This window comes from Oryctolagus cuniculus, chromosome 2 (assembly GCF_051225735.1).
Source record: "Oryctolagus cuniculus isolate XC-2025 breed Fujian yellow rabbit chromosome 2, ASM5122573v1, whole genome shotgun sequence".
Classification (NCBI taxonomy): domain Eukaryota; kingdom Metazoa; phylum Chordata; class Mammalia; order Lagomorpha; family Leporidae; genus Oryctolagus; species Oryctolagus cuniculus.
The window spans coordinates 136,293,726-136,313,347 of NC_142868.1; the positions used below are offsets into that span (position 1 = coordinate 136,293,726).

The following is a 19,622-nucleotide window of genomic DNA, read 5'->3' on the forward strand; positions in this document are numbered from 1 at the left end:
ACAGTCATGAAATCATGAAACTGGGCCTTATTCACTTATTTGGATCACAGCAGTGAGCAGCAAAGGGCTCTTACAGACCCTCAAGGAGGGGCTGAAGTTGTTGAATTACAGGATTCAACTCCTAACAAATGCCTGGAGTATGCACGAGAGTGAACCCTGAGCTGGCCGCCTGACTCTTCCTGTCTATACCTCCTGCTCAGGGCACAGCAGGGCCACTTAGTCTCTGTCAGTAAGTGTTTATGGAATGAATGCATGAATTTAATGAGCTGCAGATTTTATGGGTAGTCCTTGCACCTGTTAGATGAGGTTAGCACAGGAAAGCTGAGTTAAGTGAGTGGTCTAGGTTAAGGTAGGGACCCTGCAGTGTGGTCCTTGGGTCAGCAGCATCAGCACCACCTGGGAACTTGTTACAGAAGCAAATTCTCAGGCCCCTCGTGAGCCGCCCGCTGGATCAGAAATGCTGGGGGTGGGACCCAGCACCTTCCAGGTGCTTCTGATGCAAACCCAACTTTGAGAAGCACTGCATTGCTTCCTCCTACACCTGTGGCCATCCCACGCCCTCCCTTTTCTCCCACATAGGCATCAGCAATCCAGGTAAAGACACTGTAACAAGACTGGCAGAGGCCGCATGTGGACTTTCTGATGATAGCCCCATTGCCTGCTGGCAGACGATTTGTTCTAAAGAAACATGATATTGGGGCCAGCACCGTGGCGGACAAGGTTAAGCCTCCGCCTGCAGTGCCGGCATCCCCTGGGGCCACAGGTTAGAGTCCTGGCTGCTCCACTTACAATCCAGCTCCCTGATAATGGACGAGGAAAGCAGTGGAAGATGGTTCAAGTGCTTGGGCACCTGCACCAATGTGGGAGACCCAGAGTAGGCTCCTGGCTTCAATCTGGTCCAGCCCCAGCCACTGCAGCCATTTGCAGAGTGAACCAACAGATGGAAGATCTCATTCATATTCTCTCTCTCTCTCTTTTCCACCCCTCCCTCCCTCTGCCTTTTCAATAAATAAATAAATAAAGGAAATGTGGTATTTTTAAGTCTGCTTTAAAATTACCTCTGGCAGGAGCCATGGGCTTCAGCTGTTGCAAAAACATCCAGGACCACAGTGACCAAGGGAGGGCACAGACTCCCTCTGCTGACACACAAGGGAGGGACGAGATGACTTCCAGGGACCACGCAGCAGACCTCCGAGCCTCTTGCCCTCCTGGTACCCGTCCTCCTCCCCCACCCCCCTCCCAACATGCTCATCCTGCAGGGCAGAGCCGGCAGCCAGCTCCAGAGCAGATTTATGGCTCGTGGCCATGAATAATGCAGCAGCCTGGCGCTCAAGGCAGAGGCTTCCGGGCAGCCCGTCAATCACCGCAGACACTGTGCCCGGCTGCTTAATCAGCTGTCCCCAGGGCACCTCAGTGGAGGGAAAGAGGGCACCCTGGCTGCCTTCGGAGCCCCATTAATAAGGCCAAGGCTACAGCAACTGACCCCTCCCTGTGAGCCTCAGCCCCTTCAGAGTACAGACCCCCTAGCAGGGGCGGAGGAGGAGCAGAGGGGAGGGGAGACAGAGAGCCTGCTCCAGGAAGTGCAGTGTGCACACGTGCATGCGTGAGTGCTGCTCCGAGTCTGGGGCCATGGTACGAGGTGCCCCGTGCAGGTCGAGCAATCACTGCATAAGGGCCCCAGCAGGAAGCGTCCCGGGACACACGAGGCTGAAATCCAATCCAGACATCACCCACTTAGCCCGGCACCCACTGGGGGCTGTGCCTAGTCAAAGGGTCTCCTGTGTCTATTTTGCTCAAAGCCGTGGTCTTTGCTCACAGCCACAGTGATGGGTATACAGCCGGGTCCCCATCTCCTTCCCTAGTTCCTGACAGTGGCCCTGCCTCCTCCTAAAATCCTGTTTTCCCCAGCAGTTTTCCCTAACCCTGCCCCACCTCACCTGTGACCCACCAGCTCTAGGCACCAACTGGGTGGTGAGATTTTGTTTTCAGCATGATCTGCCCGATTCCCCATCTCTAAGGTGCTAGCAACTGGAAGCCCAGAGCTGACTCATGCCCACAGATCAGTGGAACTGCAGACACATGGGTCCCTGGACAGGACTGGCCCTGAGACACCCAAGTTCCCTGATGTGCAGAGCAGGGCAGCCCCTTCCTGTGAATAACCCAACAGCAGAGTCCCCAGCCAACAGCAGGGGGGACGTCTGGCAGTGCACTTGCCTTCCAAAGGGCACGCATTTCCCACCAGGGGCCCTCAGGCTGGTGTTACCCAGAGTCCAGCAGGAAGGCCTCCTCAGATTAAGGGACGATCCTCGACCCAGTGAATTCTGAATCATGCATCTCCTGGTGATTCTGATCTCCAGTCTTCAGGGAAGGACACTGCTCACAAAGCAAGAGCACGCTTAGGCCGTGGAGGGGAGGCGGGGGGTATGCACAGGGGAGCATGCATCTGAAAATAGAGCTAGGAATTTCAGAAATGCACGAAGTTCCCGAGCCATGTCTCCATCGCACGACCCATCTGGTGTCTCCGGAAATCCCACACGGAAAATTGGACCCGAGCAGGGAGACACAGCTTCCCCAGGGAGGCGGGAAGGCTGCAAAGCGGTGAGCTGAACCTCTTTGGGAATGGCGATTCCCTCCGGCATGTGGTTTCATGAATGAGCCAGGTTGCCTGCTCTGGGAAGAGTCCCCAAGGCCCCACAGGTCGCAGGGGCTGCCTGCTCCGGCCACAGCAGGCCACTTCCTGTCTTGACTACCATCATTCCCTCCCACAGCCACTGCTAACTCCCAGCGTTACATGACTCAGCACCCAACCCAAAGCCGCTGACCACCGAGTTTATCAGTGCTCCTGGGTTTGCCTAGGCAACCAGAAGTCTTCAAGTTCACTAACACTCTCAGACCCCGCCCCATGAAATGATGCCCCTGGCCTGATGGATGTCTGTCCTGTGGCCACACTGCTGGCCACCACAGCCTGGCTCCCAACAGATTGTGCACAACCACAGAAGGCTCCACGGGAAAGCCAGGCTTATGGACTTTTCTCTCACTATGAGTCAGTCAGTTAGTCATTCAACAAACACATCTGGAGCCCACTGCGCACCAGGCACTCATATTGCATGCTGTGTGAAGACAAATAAGAGCCATAAGATCACGAATTATAAGGGTGTGGCTGGGTCCCAGGCACTCTTCCAAGCGCTCCATATGTGTCAGCCCCTGTGACAGTAACCTTGAAAGGGAGTTATGATCCTATGATTCATGCCATCTTGGTACTAGAAACTGAGGCACTGAGAGGTTCAGTAATTGGTCCAGGGCTATGCAGCAAAATGAGCCCAGCCTTAGAACCCTGACTCGCTGACTTTGTAGAGCAGCACACAAGAGTCTTAGTCCTCCTCCATCAAGAGTTCACCATCTCAGAGAGTCCAACAGGACCCAAACCATGAGAACATGGAGCACCCTGACCTAAAAAGGTTATCTCTGCTGGACTCAGGTGCCTAACGAGGGGACCTACATAGGATCTGGCCAGGGGCACCAGGGCCTTCCCCCAAGGGAGCAGAAACCTCTGGCGAGTAAGAGCTCGGCTTCCCCAGCAAACAGTCAGACACCCTCGAGGGCCAGCCGAGGGGCAGGAGAGCTGCAAGGCTGAAGACACACTGAAACCGGAGCCCAAGCCCTCTGTGCCAGGCAAGGGTGTGTGGGCCCTGCCGCATGGGCAGTGGAGAGCCATGCAAGGATCCTGACCCTCATCCAAACAGAGGCCCTGGCACGTATGTGGGAGGGCACCTAGGGCTGGTCTGTGGCTGAGGACCCAGTGCTCCCCAGGGCCTGGCCTCTGCCTGCCCTGGGCCTGGGCTGGGGCGGGGGTGACCGGCTGGCTGTCTCCAGATGAATAAGGAGCTGGCAGCGGCTCCGTGGTCCAGGGAGGCTCCAGCCAGCAAAGCGCAGTTTTCTCTCTTTCCCTCTTGGCACCAGGCGGGCCTATTGATGTTTATCAGCCTGTGTTTATTATTCTTAACGCTGTTCAGGATGTTCCTCCCTGGCTGGGGAGAGCGAGGCAAGCCAGCCGGGACACGGGAGGCCAGGACCTTGGCCTTGCTGCCCCCCGGGGTGTGTGTCAGAGCTGGAGGACTCACAGCCCAGCTAGTTCAGCTGCCTCCCTGACAAATATGGAAGTTGAGGCCAGAAAGGGGGAGCCATTTGCCCAGGATCACAAGCATGTTAGGTGTGGAAAGAGCCAGGTCTGCACTCAGCCACGCTCCTACAGGCCCCTGGTTGAGCTCAGAGTTTTGTTCAACAAACAGGTACCAGGTACCCGATATGTGCCTGGGCTCTGGATAATGGGGAAGGAGCTATCCAGAGGATGGAGGCTGAGATGGGTTAGGAAGCTGGTGAGAGAACAGCTTGAGCAGGAACCTGGAAAATGCAGGCACATCTGGAGCTGGATACATCTGGAAAACAGGGTGAAAGCGGGCAGCGCCCGAACACTTGGCTGAACACACCGACGGACTGACTCCTCTCCAAGCCGGGACCTCCTGAGAGGCATCCCGGGCATGCGCAGAGCGCAGCGGCCCATGTGGCCAGGCTGCCTGTACTCCTCCCAGTAATGCCCAGCTCATGCCTGCTGCCCCAGCCCCCTCCACCAGGACTACTGAGCCCAAAAAGCAGGCAGGAAAGAACCTCTGGGTGCCCACACTGTGTCTCTTCAGAGAATGGTTTATTTTCTGCTGCTCTGATAGCATACCTGACACTGAGAAATTCATGGAGAAGACAGATTTATTTCTCACAGTTCTGGAGGCTGGCAAGTCCAAGGTCAAGGTGCTGGCATCTGGTGAGGTCTTCTTGCTGCATCCTTATGGGACAGCAGGTGGGAGGGGCAAGCCTGCCCCTACAGACCTCTTTACTTCAGCATTCATTCATTCACAAGGGCACAGCCTGCACGAACTCAACACCGCCCATTTGGCGCCCCTTCTTCATACTGTTGCGATGGCAATCAAATTCAATATGCGTTTTGGAGAGGACAAACACTGAAGCCACAGCCGCGGGGCCGGGACAGCACTTGGGATGGCAGTTGGCGCATGTGGGCCACGTGGCAGGGTTATGTCTCTCTAGCACCTAAGGCAAGTGAGACTGAAGATTCCAACTGAAGGGCTGCGGCCCAGGGCTCCCGCCTGAGTGATCCCTCTAGGCTGCACAGACGTGTCCTTCTCCTCCTACCCCTCAGGTCTACAGGGGGTGCCGAGCTCTCCTCCCTGAGCCCAGCACGGTGCTGAAGTCCCAGCCCAGTGACAATCAGGGCCACAGGGCCAGCCTCTGCTCCTCCTCGTGGCCCGGCTCACCTTCACCCTGAGCCCTCCCGGACTTCATCTCCTGCTCTGGACAGTCCTCCCCAGGAGGCCCCACTTGTTCTTAGAACGGTAAGGGCGCAAGAGTCAAGCGCAGAGACTGCCTGTGTGTACTCACACTTGCCTCTCTTCTGTCTGTGGCCCGGCACTGGTCGTGTTCTCCCTCCCTGCTCAGCCAGCACCAGCCGACCCCATCGAGATGAGCTTAGCCCTTGTCTGAAACTGGATCAGCCAGCCACAAGGACGACTTCCTGCCTTGAATCAGTCCCAAGAAGTTGACCCTGAGCCCTGGGATTCTAAGACCTAAACACAGCCTTCCCAAAGCTGAGGTCTCATCGTCCCTACATCAGCTCTGAATATCGGTACTTGATGGGCGGCACAGAGCCACCTGAAGAGAGAAATGACCAGCAGAACTGGAAACCAACAAGGCTGACAATGCACATAGAGAGGCCCGAGGAGGCTGTGGGAGGCACTGGCTGGATGAGAGGGAACGAGGGAACAGCTCCTGGAATACCAGGAAGAGAGATCACAGCAAGATGAGACAGTTGAGGCAGCTGCCAACAGCAGGGGCTTGCCAGTGCACACTGGACTGGGTGTCAGGAGCCTCGAGTCCCAGAGCTGCCTCTCCCACCAACATGGGAACTGGGGACCCAGGACAGAGCCCTTGTCCCCAAGAAACTCACCCGTACAGGGAAGACACTGGTGCCAAGGGCTCCCACAAGGCCTCGCAGGTCTGAGGGTCTGCCATTCCGTTCTGTCTCAATCGTTCTCTATGATTGCAGCACACACACAAACACAAGGAGGGGTATGCATTTCCTGGAGGTCTCAAAACCAGGGCCCTGGAGCCCCTCATGAATAAATACCCACGATGCTCATGCAGGGTCTGATTAGAGTGGAAGCGAGCAGTCTCCTTAACAGCTGAGGCAGCAAAGGTCAGCCAGCCGACCACACGTGGGGCTTGTGTTAGTCATCTGTGGTCAAGGCCAGTGGTTAGTTAAGGCCATGGGCTTTGAAGGCCAGAAGAAGGCAATGAAAATAGGTCAGAGTTCAGAGCGGGGAGGCAGGCTCAGCACACAGCCTGCCTGTGCCAAGGCTGTGTCACAGAGGTAGGGCTGATTCACTGCTTCATTCATCCTTCAGCCACTGATCATTCACTCCTTGCCTTCCTCTCAGCTGTCCCTGGTAGGCCAGCATCTGTGTGGCCAGGGAGGAATCAATGAGTAAGACAGCTCCTGCCTGGAGGCGTGAACAGCCCGGCAGGGAACATGGATGGGTAGGAACAGTGAAGAGCCACCGAGCTTTCAGGAGGCTGAAGTCCATGTCTGCACAGGTAGAGTGATTCTGAGGAAAGAGCAGGTAGAGTCAGGGGGCTGGTCCAGGCCTTGGCAAGTGACCAAGAAAGATGCCAGGAAGCTCCCAAGGCGCAGCCCCTCCAGGTCTGCCTCCCAGGGGGCTGCATCCACAATGAAGAAAACAGACTTTCACCAAAAGAGAAGGAACAGGCTGCAGAAGGGGGGCAACGTACTCACCTGTGCCACCAGGTGAGGGGTGGTAGTGCCCTGAGCCAAGGTGGGGCATGCAAGAGCAGGGACAAAGGCAGACGGGCTGGGCTGAGCACACTGAGGTCTTGGCCACTGCTGCAGGGCGCAGGGGGAAGCAGGCTGACAACCTAGACACCCAGTGTTCCAACCCGAACAGCTACAGAGCGGCGCTGAACACCCAGGAACAGGGTTGGGGGATCTGAGTTCAGCTTGCTCTCAATCAAACGCAGCTGGGTTTCCTTGAAACGTAAAAGGTTCCATCGACGCCTGCAGATGATTTACGATTGCCCCCTTCACTATCTGCTATCTGTGGGTCCTTGGTTCTTCCTGTGCACCCAGAGAGGCACAGAGACCAGGAGAAGGACCCAGAGAGAGGCAGAGAGATCCAGGGGAGAGGCGATCTTTGCTCCCTGTTCACCCTAGATCATGCCTTGCACAAACGTAAGCCAGTTCCGTGTGCCTGTCCGCGGCCTGCATCTGCTTCCCCACCATGGAAGGCTTGCGAAATGGAGGCCCCAGGAGGGGCTGTAACTTGCCAGAGGTCACACTTCCAGGCACTAAATGTTTCCTGATGCGCGCAGCACAGCGGTGGCCACCAAGGCCCACTGCTGTGCCTCCCCGTGGCCATCAGATGCATCAGGGGACAAAGGGACCCTGCAGGGCCAAAAGAGCAAAGCCTTCTCTTGGGTGGCCTGGGGGACGCCTCTGTTGGATGCATCAGGGGTCTCAGCTCAGCACAGAAGGTTGGGAATATGGAAAAGCATGTCAGGTCTGAATTCCTGGGGAAGCGCCTCCTGACCTTCTCGAACGCGGTGTGGTTTGAGCTTTCCGGAAACCAAGCTCCAACTAATGGCTCCTCTCTCTTTTCTAATAAATACGTGGCCCTGGGCCCGGCTCCCCTCTCTGCTTTGTCATGAGGGACCAGTTATTTATGACTTGGGGATGAGTCACAGGCCTTGGCAAGGCACTCACGGCTCTGGGCCCAGTGTATTTTTCCACTCAGTAGCAGGGGAAGGAGAACGCTTGCAAATTCTCCCGTCGAAACGACTATGTAGGTATCTACACCAAGATGCTCTTCCTGGCTCGGTCATAAATCTTTTCCCTGTTGGACATTCCTGGTGGTCTTTGGCTGCTGTCTGGGAGAGTGGGGGTAGGGGTAGGGGACGCTCATATGCACTTTGGACTCACCTCCCATCCCATCTCCCAGGCCACACAAGCAATCCACGCACCCACAAAAAATGCCACATCTTCTCCAGGGATTTTTCCAAGGCACCTTGGGGCACAGTGAATTGGGGGAGATGAAGCCGTCAGGATAGTGAGTTCCAAAGAAGAAAGGGATGGAGCATGGGAGAAAGATGCAAGAGGATGCGGGGGTTTTGAGGGCTTCTCCATGACCCACTCACAAGGTCCAGTCTGTTTTGCAGCCAGGTACCCCAAAATATCTGTGATGAGACCAACCTTCACCTACCCCGGGGCTGCCTTGGATACCTTGCATTCACTTCCAACCTCCCTGCTTGGATCCAGCTCCCCTGTGCCAACCCACCAACCCTAGTCAAAGACCGTGCTGTGGCTCCTCAAGCAATGTTGCAAAGGACTTCTTACTTCCTCTTCATTTCTCTCATTTGTCCAAACAGATGGGGTAAGGATGGAAGGTAAGAGGAAAGGCATTGAGAACCATGGAGGTAAGAGATCATCCTACTCGTAAGCTAGCAGGTTGTCATGCCACAATTCCATGGATGCTGGTAGAAGACACAAGACTCTTTGGCCAGAGATAAAGGACAGTTTAGTACTCAGGGCAGCAAGCAGTGTTTAGAGAATCAATATTTGCTCCAGTTCCATGAGTCCTAATTCCTACAGGATATGGCCAAAAAAAGGGCCAGGTGATGCCCATATACCTAGTGAGTTTCATTACAGGAAAGCATCACTGAGCTTAGGGAGCCAGAATCTTTTAGGCAGTAAGTATGCCTAAACTTTGGCCCAGAGGAAGGTATTATCTTTATTGCATTTGATGGGAAACAAATCGGCCCTTTGCTCCAGAGCGAGACCCTCTCTACCTTCCAAAACATTTGACTACACAAACAACTTTGGAAAAGTCGTCAAGACAAAGGGAGCCCAGGCCTGTGCTGGCAAGATGAGAAGCATGCGAGAGCCTTGGAGAACTGTCTCCGTGTGGGGCACTCCATTCTTTTACTCATCTCACGATGTCCTCTGGCATTGTCCCAAAACTTCGGCATTGCACCCCAGCCCACTGATCCCCACCTCACACTCACATCAGTCTTGGTGTGGTTCAGGACGACGGTAGGGGGTGCCCTTCATTTGTAAAAGCATATTGCAACAGGCTTTCTTGATGCCCTGCCCGGAGCCCTTCTACACCCACCTCTACAGACCGAAGACTGCTTGCTGTACGGTCTCCTGTGTCTGTGCTCGTGCAGGGGGTAAGGCAGAAGTGCTGGCGAGTTAATGCCCTTGGAGGCAGTCCTCAGACAAAGGATGGTGGGGAGGTGGCGGGTAAGCCCCTCGGTTTCCTCCCTTGACTGGGATAACTGTCTCCGTATCTCCTCCTGTGAGATTGAGCCCCAACTGCCCACACTGAAAGCTACTCAGTAACACTCCCTTACTGGCTTCCTCCCTTCCCTCTTCCACTCTCCCCTTTCCCAGTGCTTTTGGGGATCACTTCCTTACTTGCACTCAAATTCTTGTCCCCACAACTACTCCTAGAGACCCCAAACAAATGTGCAAAATTATCACTGTAATCTATTATTCTTGAAGATGAAACATGTATTGATCTTACAATACAACTCTTTAGAAGTGAAGCTTAACACACCCCTCTTGAAATAGGCAAGAGCTAGCAATGATTCCTTCCCAGAGAGGGGCAGATCAATGAAGGGCAGGAAGGAAAATATGAGATTAAAGAGGCCAAGATACCCGAATCTGCACCCTGTGCTGGCTCCTAAGAACACAGCAACTGAAGCTACTCAGACAGCACAGAATAAAGATATACCAAGACCCCAGGACCATTAGCCAAGGGGGTGTTGGTCTGCAGTCTTCACCTTTGTGGAGTTGTCCCACAATGAGCCACCTCCAAGGCCACGCTTTCTGAGTCCAGACTCTTCCTTTACAGGAATCTCCCTCACGCCCAGGTGTGAGTATATCCTAGTAGCTGTGCACAGAATCTATGGGCCAGTGCCTTTACAACAAGCCTCAAAGGCTTGAGCTAAAGTGAGGAGTACCCAAGAAGAGGGATGGGGTGAGAGTCAAGAGCATCCAAACTACTTGGGAAGCTTGTCCAAACCACACACCTAATGACTTGGAGGCGTCCCAAGAGTGGGCTGAATGTTTCCAGCTCAGCCACATCCCTGCATAATTCATATGCCGCCCAGGGGCACTCTGCCAGGCCTCTTCTGCACGTACGCTGGAAATGCACCCCCCCGCCTCCCACCCCCGCATCCTTCACAGGCCAGTGGAAGCCTGTTAGGAAACTACCCACATTAATTAACACTTACAATTATTCCTCATTGCCATTATCGTCCCTTGAGTTAGAACAGCTCTTTATACTTGCCAGAGCTTTATCACATTGACCACATGTCACTGGGGCCTCTTCTCTTCCCTCCACCCCCATAAGATACCTAAGAAAGCAATACTATCGTCATTTCACAGAAAAAGAAACGTAGACTTCAAGAAGGAAACCTGCTGGAAATGTTCTCGTTTTACAGATGGGGAAACTGAGGCTTGGGGAGAGTGGCTCTCACATAGCACTTGAGTGTCATGGAGAGTATGAGGAGTGTCTTGTTATAAAACGTTAGGGTAGCTGCCATTAGCTGGATGCACAGCGTGCCAGGCTCCGTATGTTAATGACATTCGGCACACATGGTCTTCATGAATCCTCTGGGAAACCCTTCCAGGTCAGTGATATTATTACCCCCACTTAGCACAGGAAGACATCAAGGCTCTATGCAGTTAAGTGCTTTGCCCCCAGGAGAGAGGCAGTGTCTCTGAGAGATGCTGGCTGGGTGGGCATGGATGTGCATGGAGTCCAGCTTCCCAGCCCGCCAGCTCCCTTTGAGCATGAGCTCAATCAGACCTGACAGCCAGATGTCTGGGCCGGTGACGTCAGGGCTTAGGGCAAGGGCTGGGGGGCAGCCAAGCTCTGGTTGGTAGCCCCCACCCAGACAGCTCCCCATGTGCTGGGAGCCACATGGGAGCCAGGATGAAAGAGTGTGGCTGTCCCTCCCTGCTGAGGACACCCTGTTGATGGGCTTGGGGGCTGGTCTTCGTAAACCAAAAACAGCCAAGTATTTATGGGTCTCTGGACAGAGCGGGCCCTCTCAGAGAGAGCTGGACTCTGTCCCTATGGCTCCAATTCCAATGAAGGCAGCCCCATTCCTTGCCTCCACTAGAAAAGGCCTGGTGCCTGCCCCATCCCAGGAGGTCCCAGTGAACAGAGAATGGTCCCTTCCTCTCCTCCATCAAAGCTCCCTCTTTCAGCCAACACCATTTGGTCATCCCATTCGTCTGTGGATCTGCTCCACGGTCGCTTCCTAGAGGGACCTCTCGTTCCTCTCCGAGGCCTGGCCCGGGACACACACTCAGGCTGACCTTACCACTTCACTTTACAAATGCTTTGATTCGCACGCCAAGCAAAGTCTCAAGTCACTGGCAATGAAAGGCTCCTGTCCTGTCCCTTTCCCCAAGCCCTGACACCTCCTCTCCAGCAATAGCCCTTGAAGCCTCTTCAGGATCCAGATGTTTGGTGTCCTACAACCTGGCTGCAGTCCAGCCACACAGCGGCAGTGTTAATGGACCGTGTAGGCATAGAGCCTTCTGCTGGGGAAGATGGTGGTCAGTTTACTTAACTCAATGATAAACAAAAGCAACAGTTAGCCTGGGTGAGGGAGGGCAGGGAAGGGGAATAAATCAAACCCAGATCCAAGAAACACCTGCGGGAAGGGTTTCCCAGCCCAAGGGAATGGCGGCTGTAGTAAACAAACCACGGGTGACCTTGGCTTGCAGTCTATTAATCTGCTGATTGTTGATGGGTTTACACAGCTTAGAATGGGAACGAAGCCACGGTCAGGCAGCAGCCCAGTCTTCCTGTGTGTGAGCATTTAGCTATTGAATTAACAAAGTGGATCAGCCCTGGCCTGGGGCTGCCGGCCTGAATTGAAAGAGGAGACCAGGATCTGGTCATGAACGTAACATCCAAGAGAGTTGCACCCTCTACAGACTTGGCGACACATAGGGGAGGGATCAGATTCCCTCTCAGTTTGCTACAGTACTAAGCAGAATCACACAGGTATATGTATTGGTCAGGACTGTTGGTTGCAAGTTGAACCTGATTAAGAAGAAAAACTTGGGTATTATTTGCTCAGAGAATCCAAACATGTCACAGCAAAAGCAAAAATGCAACTAAGCATCAATATACCTTCAAGTACCTCCAGAGTACACACTCTCTTCCCTCTCTCTCTCATTCACTCACTTCCTTCTCTTCCTACACAATAATTTCTTTCATAAAAATAAAACAGGTTTCTGACAACTTCCAAGTGTTCTTTTTCAATTTACCCTTAAAAGCCGAGAGACAGAAACACAGAGAGGGATCTCCCATCTGCTGGTTTACTACCCAGATGCTTGAAACAGCCGGGGCTGGCCCAGACCAACAGCAAGAGCCCGGAACTCTATCCAGATCACCCAAAGGGCCTCATCACCTGCTGCCTCCCAGGTCTGCATTAGCAGGAGGCTGGAATCAGGAGCAGAGCCGGGATACAGGCACTCCAACATGGGATGTGGGCATCTGAGACGTTGTGCCAAATACCACTCTCCCCCGACATCCCAACAAGTTTTGTGTTTTATCATTTCTATAGCATTCTTCATCTCAGTTTATGTATTCTACATTTTTCTTAAATAGGAAAGGACCCTGGTTGGCCTAGATTTAGTCAGATGGTTGATCTGACTATGAACTAGAATCAGAAGGGTGAGAAGCTATGATTGTTGCAGCTTGGCAAAGTCCATCCACTGTGACCATAAAAGCAGGGTTGTAGATGGCAGTCTCTCCCTTCTACTACCTGTGTGGTGGAGGTAGCAGGGAGGGAGGGGTGCTGGATGCTGCTCTATTGCCAGGTACAGGAATGAACTACGAGGCAGTATGTGTGGCAGAATACAGAGAAGACCACAGGACGTGACCGACAGTGAGTTTTGAAGGCTGACTGGGTGCACAACACATGAAGACAGGGAGCATGAAGCACTCCAGGCTGAAAGAAGCAAATGACAAGAGGCCAGAGCCTATAAGAAGGAGATCATGACCCAAAATGGCCTTTCTGGGTGATGAGGTGGGTGTTGAACCTCCACCTGAAATTCCTTGGAAAAGAGTTTAAACCTTATTATCTAGTCAAGGAGTAGCCACTGAAGTTTTTTTGGCCAAGGTGGCAAGGTTGCTTTTTCATTCAACAAACTCCTCATGGATGTTTGTTATCTTCCAGGCATTCCAGGTGCTGGGGACAGTGCAAAAGAAAGGGCAGGGTCCTGACCTCAAACAGGGCCTGGGCAGGTGAGAAATAGGTTCACACATGGTCCATTGCAATCCTGGTATGGGAGAAACAGAGGCTGTGCTGTAGGAGCCTCGGGCCAGAGCTGCATCTCAGCCCCCCAAATGGCATGGGAAGGGTGAGAAAGAGCTTCCCGGAGAGCTTGACGCTTCAGCCAGTCGGGAGAGCCAAGCAGCTGTTTGCCATGTGGTTGGGGAGGACAGAATGGAATGGGCTGGGAAAGGCAGGCAAAGGAACAGGGCGTGCAGTTGTCAGAGCTCACAACACTGCTTGGAACAGCAAAGCAGAACTAGGAAGAAGCAGGGAGGGTGGAGCCCAAAGGAGAAGCAGCAGCCAGCTGGGAGGCACACGGTGGGCAGTGGGGAGCCATGCAGGCTTTAGGAAGAGTCCGGCTGCTCCGTAGACCTGGAGAGGCAGGTGCAGGCAAGGAGACAGCTAGCAGATGGCAGTGAGGCCAGGTGAGAAGGGGCGAGGCCACGGACTGAGGTGACAGAGGAGCAAGGACAGCTTTGAGGGAGTTGGAAATGATGGGTTCTACAGCGAATTCTGGAGCCAGACTAGGGGAGGGGAAGCACCATGCCCAAGAGCAAAGGCCAATGAGGAAAAAGAGATTCTGGGAGAAAATCATGAGTTAGGTTTGTGGCGTATTGATTTTGAGATGCTAGCGGGAGAGTTGTGGAGTAAGCCTGTGGCTACACAGCCAAGAGGTCCGTGTGTGCTAAAGACAGACTTGGGAGTCACGAGTGCCTGTGGGGTTGAATCTAAGGAGTGCTTTGAGTCCCAGAAGAGAACACAGAGAAAGCAGAAGTCACGAGAAGGTAACACTGGAGCACCAGCACGTAGGCGGCAGGCAGAGGAAAACAGCCCACACAGAGTTATCGCAAAGACAGTGCCCCCAGCATCTCTCCTCCCCTCCTATGTGACAGCGGGCGTTTGGCCAGGCACGCAGCAGCCTGGCTAGAGATCACCTTCCTCAGTAGGGACGGCTGCGTGCTTCCATGCTGGCCCACGCCTTGGAAGCTGAGGGAAGTCTGCAGCCTCTGAGTCTTGCTTCTAGAGCGAAGCTGCTGGCATCTCCTTCCTCTCTCACTGATGACAGTGTCTGGAGCAGCCCTCCTGCACCAAGAAATGCAAGTAGGACATGGAAGGTGGCAGGACAAATAGAAGGAGCAGGCCTTCACTCCATCAAAGCACCATACCAGCCACAGGCTCAGCCTTTTGTCCAACAGAATATCAACTGTGTGTGTCTTGGTCAGGCTGTGCTTTGGGGTTCTTAGGTTGAAACGGGGAACCTAGAGGCAGGGAAAGGAGGTGTGCTCAGTACAGCTGCTGCACAGAAGTGACCACAGTGAGCACAGGCTCCGGGGGCACAGCGGCCTGGGTGTGAACGGGCTGGGCCAAGCTGTGGATGATAGGCTGAGTAGAGAAGCAGCTGTTGACAACAGCCTCAAGCAGACAGGCTGGGAGTCAGAGGGGTTGTGGACAGGGTTATCAGCCATGTGTAGACAGTGACAAGAGGCCCAGGGAGCTGGTAGATGAAGTTTTAGTGTGGGTATAAGGAAGCCCCTTAGCTTTGGAATGATCTGGAGAACAGTGAGCCCCAGGCTGGAGCGTGGAGGTAAATGGGCTGTGCAGGGGGCTGAGGAGAGGTGTTGCCAACGGGCAGGGGACGCCCAGGCCACAGGGCCCATAAAACACCCCAAGGGCATAAAGGGGGCCAGGAGAAAGGCAGACACTGCCAAGGCCACAGCTGCTCTGGGCTGGGCAGGAGGACATCTGGACAAGAGGTGAACTAGGGTCTCTATACAGAGTTTGGAAAGGAAATGGTAAGCAAAGTTTCCAGAAAGTTCCATCATCACACACAAGTGTGGCCCTGAGGTCTGCCCCCAACTGCCTCTCAGGTCACAGCTTTCATGCAGTCATCTATGTCAGGGCCACTGGCTCTGTGTGAGCTGGTGTCTGCTGCACAGGCAGGGCCAAGGGCCCAGGAGCCGGTCAGGGCCCCAGAGGAGAAGGGCGGAAGGCACCAGGGAAGCCAGGCTGGAAGGAAAGAGGAGGGGCGACCTATCTTGGTCCTGGGACTTCCATCTCTGGAACAGGAAGAGTGGGGACCAGAGAGGTCTGGGCCAGGAGGAGGTGCCGGGAGGATGGCTGGGGCTGCACTGGGTCTGAGGTTCCCCTGGAGACTAGCCGGGAGACAGAGGTCCGCAGGCTCTCGTTCTCATGTCCCCAGGGTTGAGGGGAGCACGGCTGGAATGTACCACAAGCCAGCATCCATCCCCCAGGGCCACCAGAGGGGAATCTCCAGCCCTGAAGTCATCACCACCCGAGGAGCCTGGACCCCACCATGGAAAAAGGGTCCCGCAGGGGCGCGTGGCGCCGGCCCGATGAGCTCAGAGCTGCCTGCCGTCTCCTCTGCACTTTTCCAGACATCTCAGATTTCTGGGTGTCAGGAACATCTGACAGACAGGGCAGAGGACAAGGAGGGGCCAGAGCAGGGACCCAAGGTGGGATGGGGGACCAGCAGGGCTCCCTTCTACCCCAGCCCTGCACTAGCCCCTTTGCATTGTCCTAGGCCAGGTCCGGGTAGGCTAGGCCCCCCATCACTTCCCATTAAGGCACCAAAGGAGCCCAAAACGGTGAGGCCCCTAAGAAAATACACCTGAGTTACCTGGAGGGCAGCCTGCACCTCTGGCCTCTCCCACCAGCTCAGACTACTCATTACACATTGGCTTTGGAACTGAGATGATGGGACTTAAAGGGACACGGGCAGCATTCAGGGTGGCAGCAGCCTGGCAGGGCTGGGGATTTCATGGTAGGGGCAAGACGCAGTCACACAATGCTGCAAACAGCACACGGACAAGTCAGAGGATCCAGCCCAGGCTCCTGCTCCGCCATTTCTTAGCTCTGAGACCCTGGGGAAGCCACCTTCTCTCTCCAGGTCTCAGTTTCCCCTCTACAAAACAGAAATACCACCTAATCTTTGAGTGCTTTGAGGATCCTTTGAAAGCACAAAAGTCCTTTGAAACCTTGAAGCTCTTTGCCCTCAGATAGAACATGATAAGAATGCAAATTAAAAAATAAAAGTGTGGCTGCTGCTCCGCACGACCCCAGGGGGCACTGCTCACACTGTAGCCTTCAAACATGGCATTCCCTGTAGCACAAGTCCATGGCCAACTGCGATGTGGAAGGTGCTTTCAGGAATGGTGCAGACCTGCAGACCTGCCCCTATGGCTGGAAAAAATACTGTCCAGAAGGGTCCCTGGGTGGGCAATGGGACTGCCCTGGTCATCGGACCCATTAAGTGTTCTCTGCAAGAGGACAGTCCTATTCTAGTCTAAATAAATTTGTGCTGTTTCAAAAGGGGTGGTTGCAGGATGAAGCTGGCTCACTGTCAGCCTCTTGTGTCTAGCATAGGTGAGCCAAGAAGAGACGAGTATGCTCCAGGAGATCTGGCACCGGGGAGGTGGCGTCAGACATCCCTGGAGCTGTCTGCTCTGAACCACTGAGTTTATCAACTGTAAAGGTTGATGTCCTGTCTGCACAGCTGCGTCAGACTGCCAGGGATATGGCCACGGGCAACCAGAGAAATTTTGGGCCTGCCCCCTTCTGAGGATAAAGTCTCCACCGTGGGACTCTGAAGGAGAAGGGACGCTATGCTCAAGGGGCGCCAATCTGCAGCCAGACTAGACAGTTGTCCCCAGCACCCAGAACCAGGGCATGTGGTGACAGGTGTCATTTCACCAGCAGGGGGAATTCCCCAAGGCAAGCGAGGAAAGGAAACGAGTTCCCCATCGTTGAGTCCTTGATCTGTGTTAAGTACTTTGCCTGCTAAGTGTCCAGTCAAGTGCTCATTGACTAAGGTACTTAGAGAATGACTGGATGAATAGCAGGAAAAAAAAAAAAAAAAAACCACTTAAGGGGTGGATGCTGTGACTCAGCAGCCTAAGCCACAGCCAGGGATGCCTGCATCTCATATCTGAATCCCAGGTCTAGTCCTGGCTACTCCACTTCCCACTCAGCTTTCTGCTAATGCATCCTGGGAAGGCAGCAAAAGATGGCTCAAGTACTTGAGTTGCTGCCACACACATGGAAGACCTGGAGAGAGTTCCTGGATCCTGGCTTTGGCCCGGCCCAGCCCTTGCTTTTGGGGGCATTTGGAAGATATTCATATTCATTCATTCTTTCTCTCTCTCTGCCTTTCAAATAGACAAACAAATCCTTTTTAAACATCGCTAGCACTGATAACTGCAGTGACTCTGCCTCCTGAGGGAGGGAAGTAACGCCTCTTCTAAGGAAGCACTGTAGCATGAAGCAAAGCACCTCAGAGACTCGCGTGCACAAAGCTGACCTAGAGAACAGCAATGGGAGACAAAGCAAAAGGAGCACTGAGTACAGGAAACAAAAAGCTGACAGTTTCTGGGGAGGGACCAGGCGTCCAGAAACTGGTTCCTGAGAATGGGGGAGAAGGGTTGGGGCCAGGCTGGATCTACAGAGAAATACAGCCTACACAAGTGCACAGAATGATGGATGCGCTTTCCAGAATAGCAAGATCTAGAGCTCACTCCTTAAACCATCACCTGAGCTGCACTTGCAGGAATCCAGCTTCTAAAACGCTGTCCCCAGAGCACAAGTACCTGCAAAGGCCGTCACATTCACAGCTCTGGGACCTTGGGGTATGAAAGAATTTGAGGAGGGTGAGGTGTCTAGGAAACAAAACCTTAGTTTTTAGACCAAAAAGTTGCTGAGAAAGGTATATGAAGGTAGGGGGCTACATAAAATATATATCTTTGTTCATGATTCTATCTGAATGGAGCTGTCAACACTTCCAGCCATCAGAAATTTTGGGAGATGGGACAGGCTGCCCCATCCAAGCAGAGTGCTCCATCACTAGAGGCTTCTACACAGAGTTCCCGGAAGCAGGATTCAAGCCTCGAGGTGGAATGGACACCCAGGTCACTCCCAGTGCTGATGCTACATGATTCTGTTAGGACAGTCGGGCATTTACTGAGCCAGCGTCACTAGGCCCCATATCTTCATCTCCTCTGAAGTAATACTGAGAAAATCTTGGCCTTCATGTAAGTCCTTTTAATATGTGAGGAGTGCTGCCATGAAGAGACCATTGGCCCCCCTCTAAAAGCTCATCTCTCCTGACTTGGGCCAACATCTAGACCACACTTCCCAGCCACCCTTGCAGTTAGTGCACCCAGGTGACTGGGTGATCTCCAGTGACAGCTGAGCAGAAGTGATGTGCATCACTTCCTGGCCTGCCTCATTACAAACCTCATGCTCTGCTCTTTTCCCTCTTGTTGATCAAGATGTTGACCCCAGGATAGCTTTGGAAGCCACGAGTTGAGGATGGCAGATTTAGCACCAGGGTTTCCCTGACAGGAAGAGAGTGAAGGCACAAGAGGGGGACAGGGCATGCGGCATTCCCCAAGCTTATTTGATTAGGCACATTTTATTTGTGGTTTCTTTTGCAAAATAGCATAGCATTCAAAGCCCTCCATGCTCTGGCTCTACTGACTTTTCCACCCCTTTCTTCTGCTGTTTCTGTGAATCTTGTGCTCTGAACAAACTTTCCCAGAATCTGTTGGCTTTTAGGAAAGCCAGAAATACTAGGGAGAACTGAGGACCAATGGCAAACAGGTTTGAGAACTTGACCATGACTTGCCCTGCCTCTTACTTCTGTTGCCTCTTCCCTCCCAACTGTTTTCCCATCATCCCAAAAGCCCTTCCACATTGATCAAACCCTTCCTCCGCGATCATACCAGCCTTCTAAGATCCCTCTTTGCGCTCTCTCCCTTCCACACTCTCTGAGACAATAGCATCTTCCATAGTCATTCAGAAGCTCACGAATAGTTCTCTTCTCCTGTCTCTGAGAACCTGAGAAGATTGCATTTCTGTATTTTTTGAAGTTACTTTGGCCAAGAACATGAAGGCAGAAATGATGTGTCACTTAGGAGCGGAAGCTTGAAAAGCTGGCCCATATTTAACCAAATCCCTTTTCTCTCTGCTGCCAGACTGTAAAAGTTATAGATGGAGGCTGAGACATTGACCTGGCTACCAGAAGGAAAATGACGTGGAGCAATGCTAGAACCAACCCACAGCGTACACAGAGTGTGAGTGAGAGCTGCTGTTGATGAAGCTGTCGAGCTTCTGCAGTCTTTCATTGCCACCCCATAACCTACCCAAGCTGACCAACACAGGAA

General features: G+C 53.5%; 1 long non-coding RNA gene across 2 annotated transcripts in view; it reads right to left on the reverse strand.

Moving 5' to 3' along the window:
• Positions 1-6,321, reverse strand: part of LOC127488392 (uncharacterized) — a 125,859-nt gene extending 119,538 nt beyond the window's left edge. The window contains exon 1 of one of the 2 annotated variants that reach the window (XR_016230280.1): positions 6,014-6,253. This is a non-coding gene — a long non-coding RNA (uncharacterized LOC127488392). Of the gene's footprint in view, positions 1-6,013 lie in introns of both variants that reach the window. The other variant, XR_016230281.1, reaches the window with a different exon arrangement.
• Between the last annotated feature and the right edge of the window lie 13,301 nt (positions 6,322-19,622).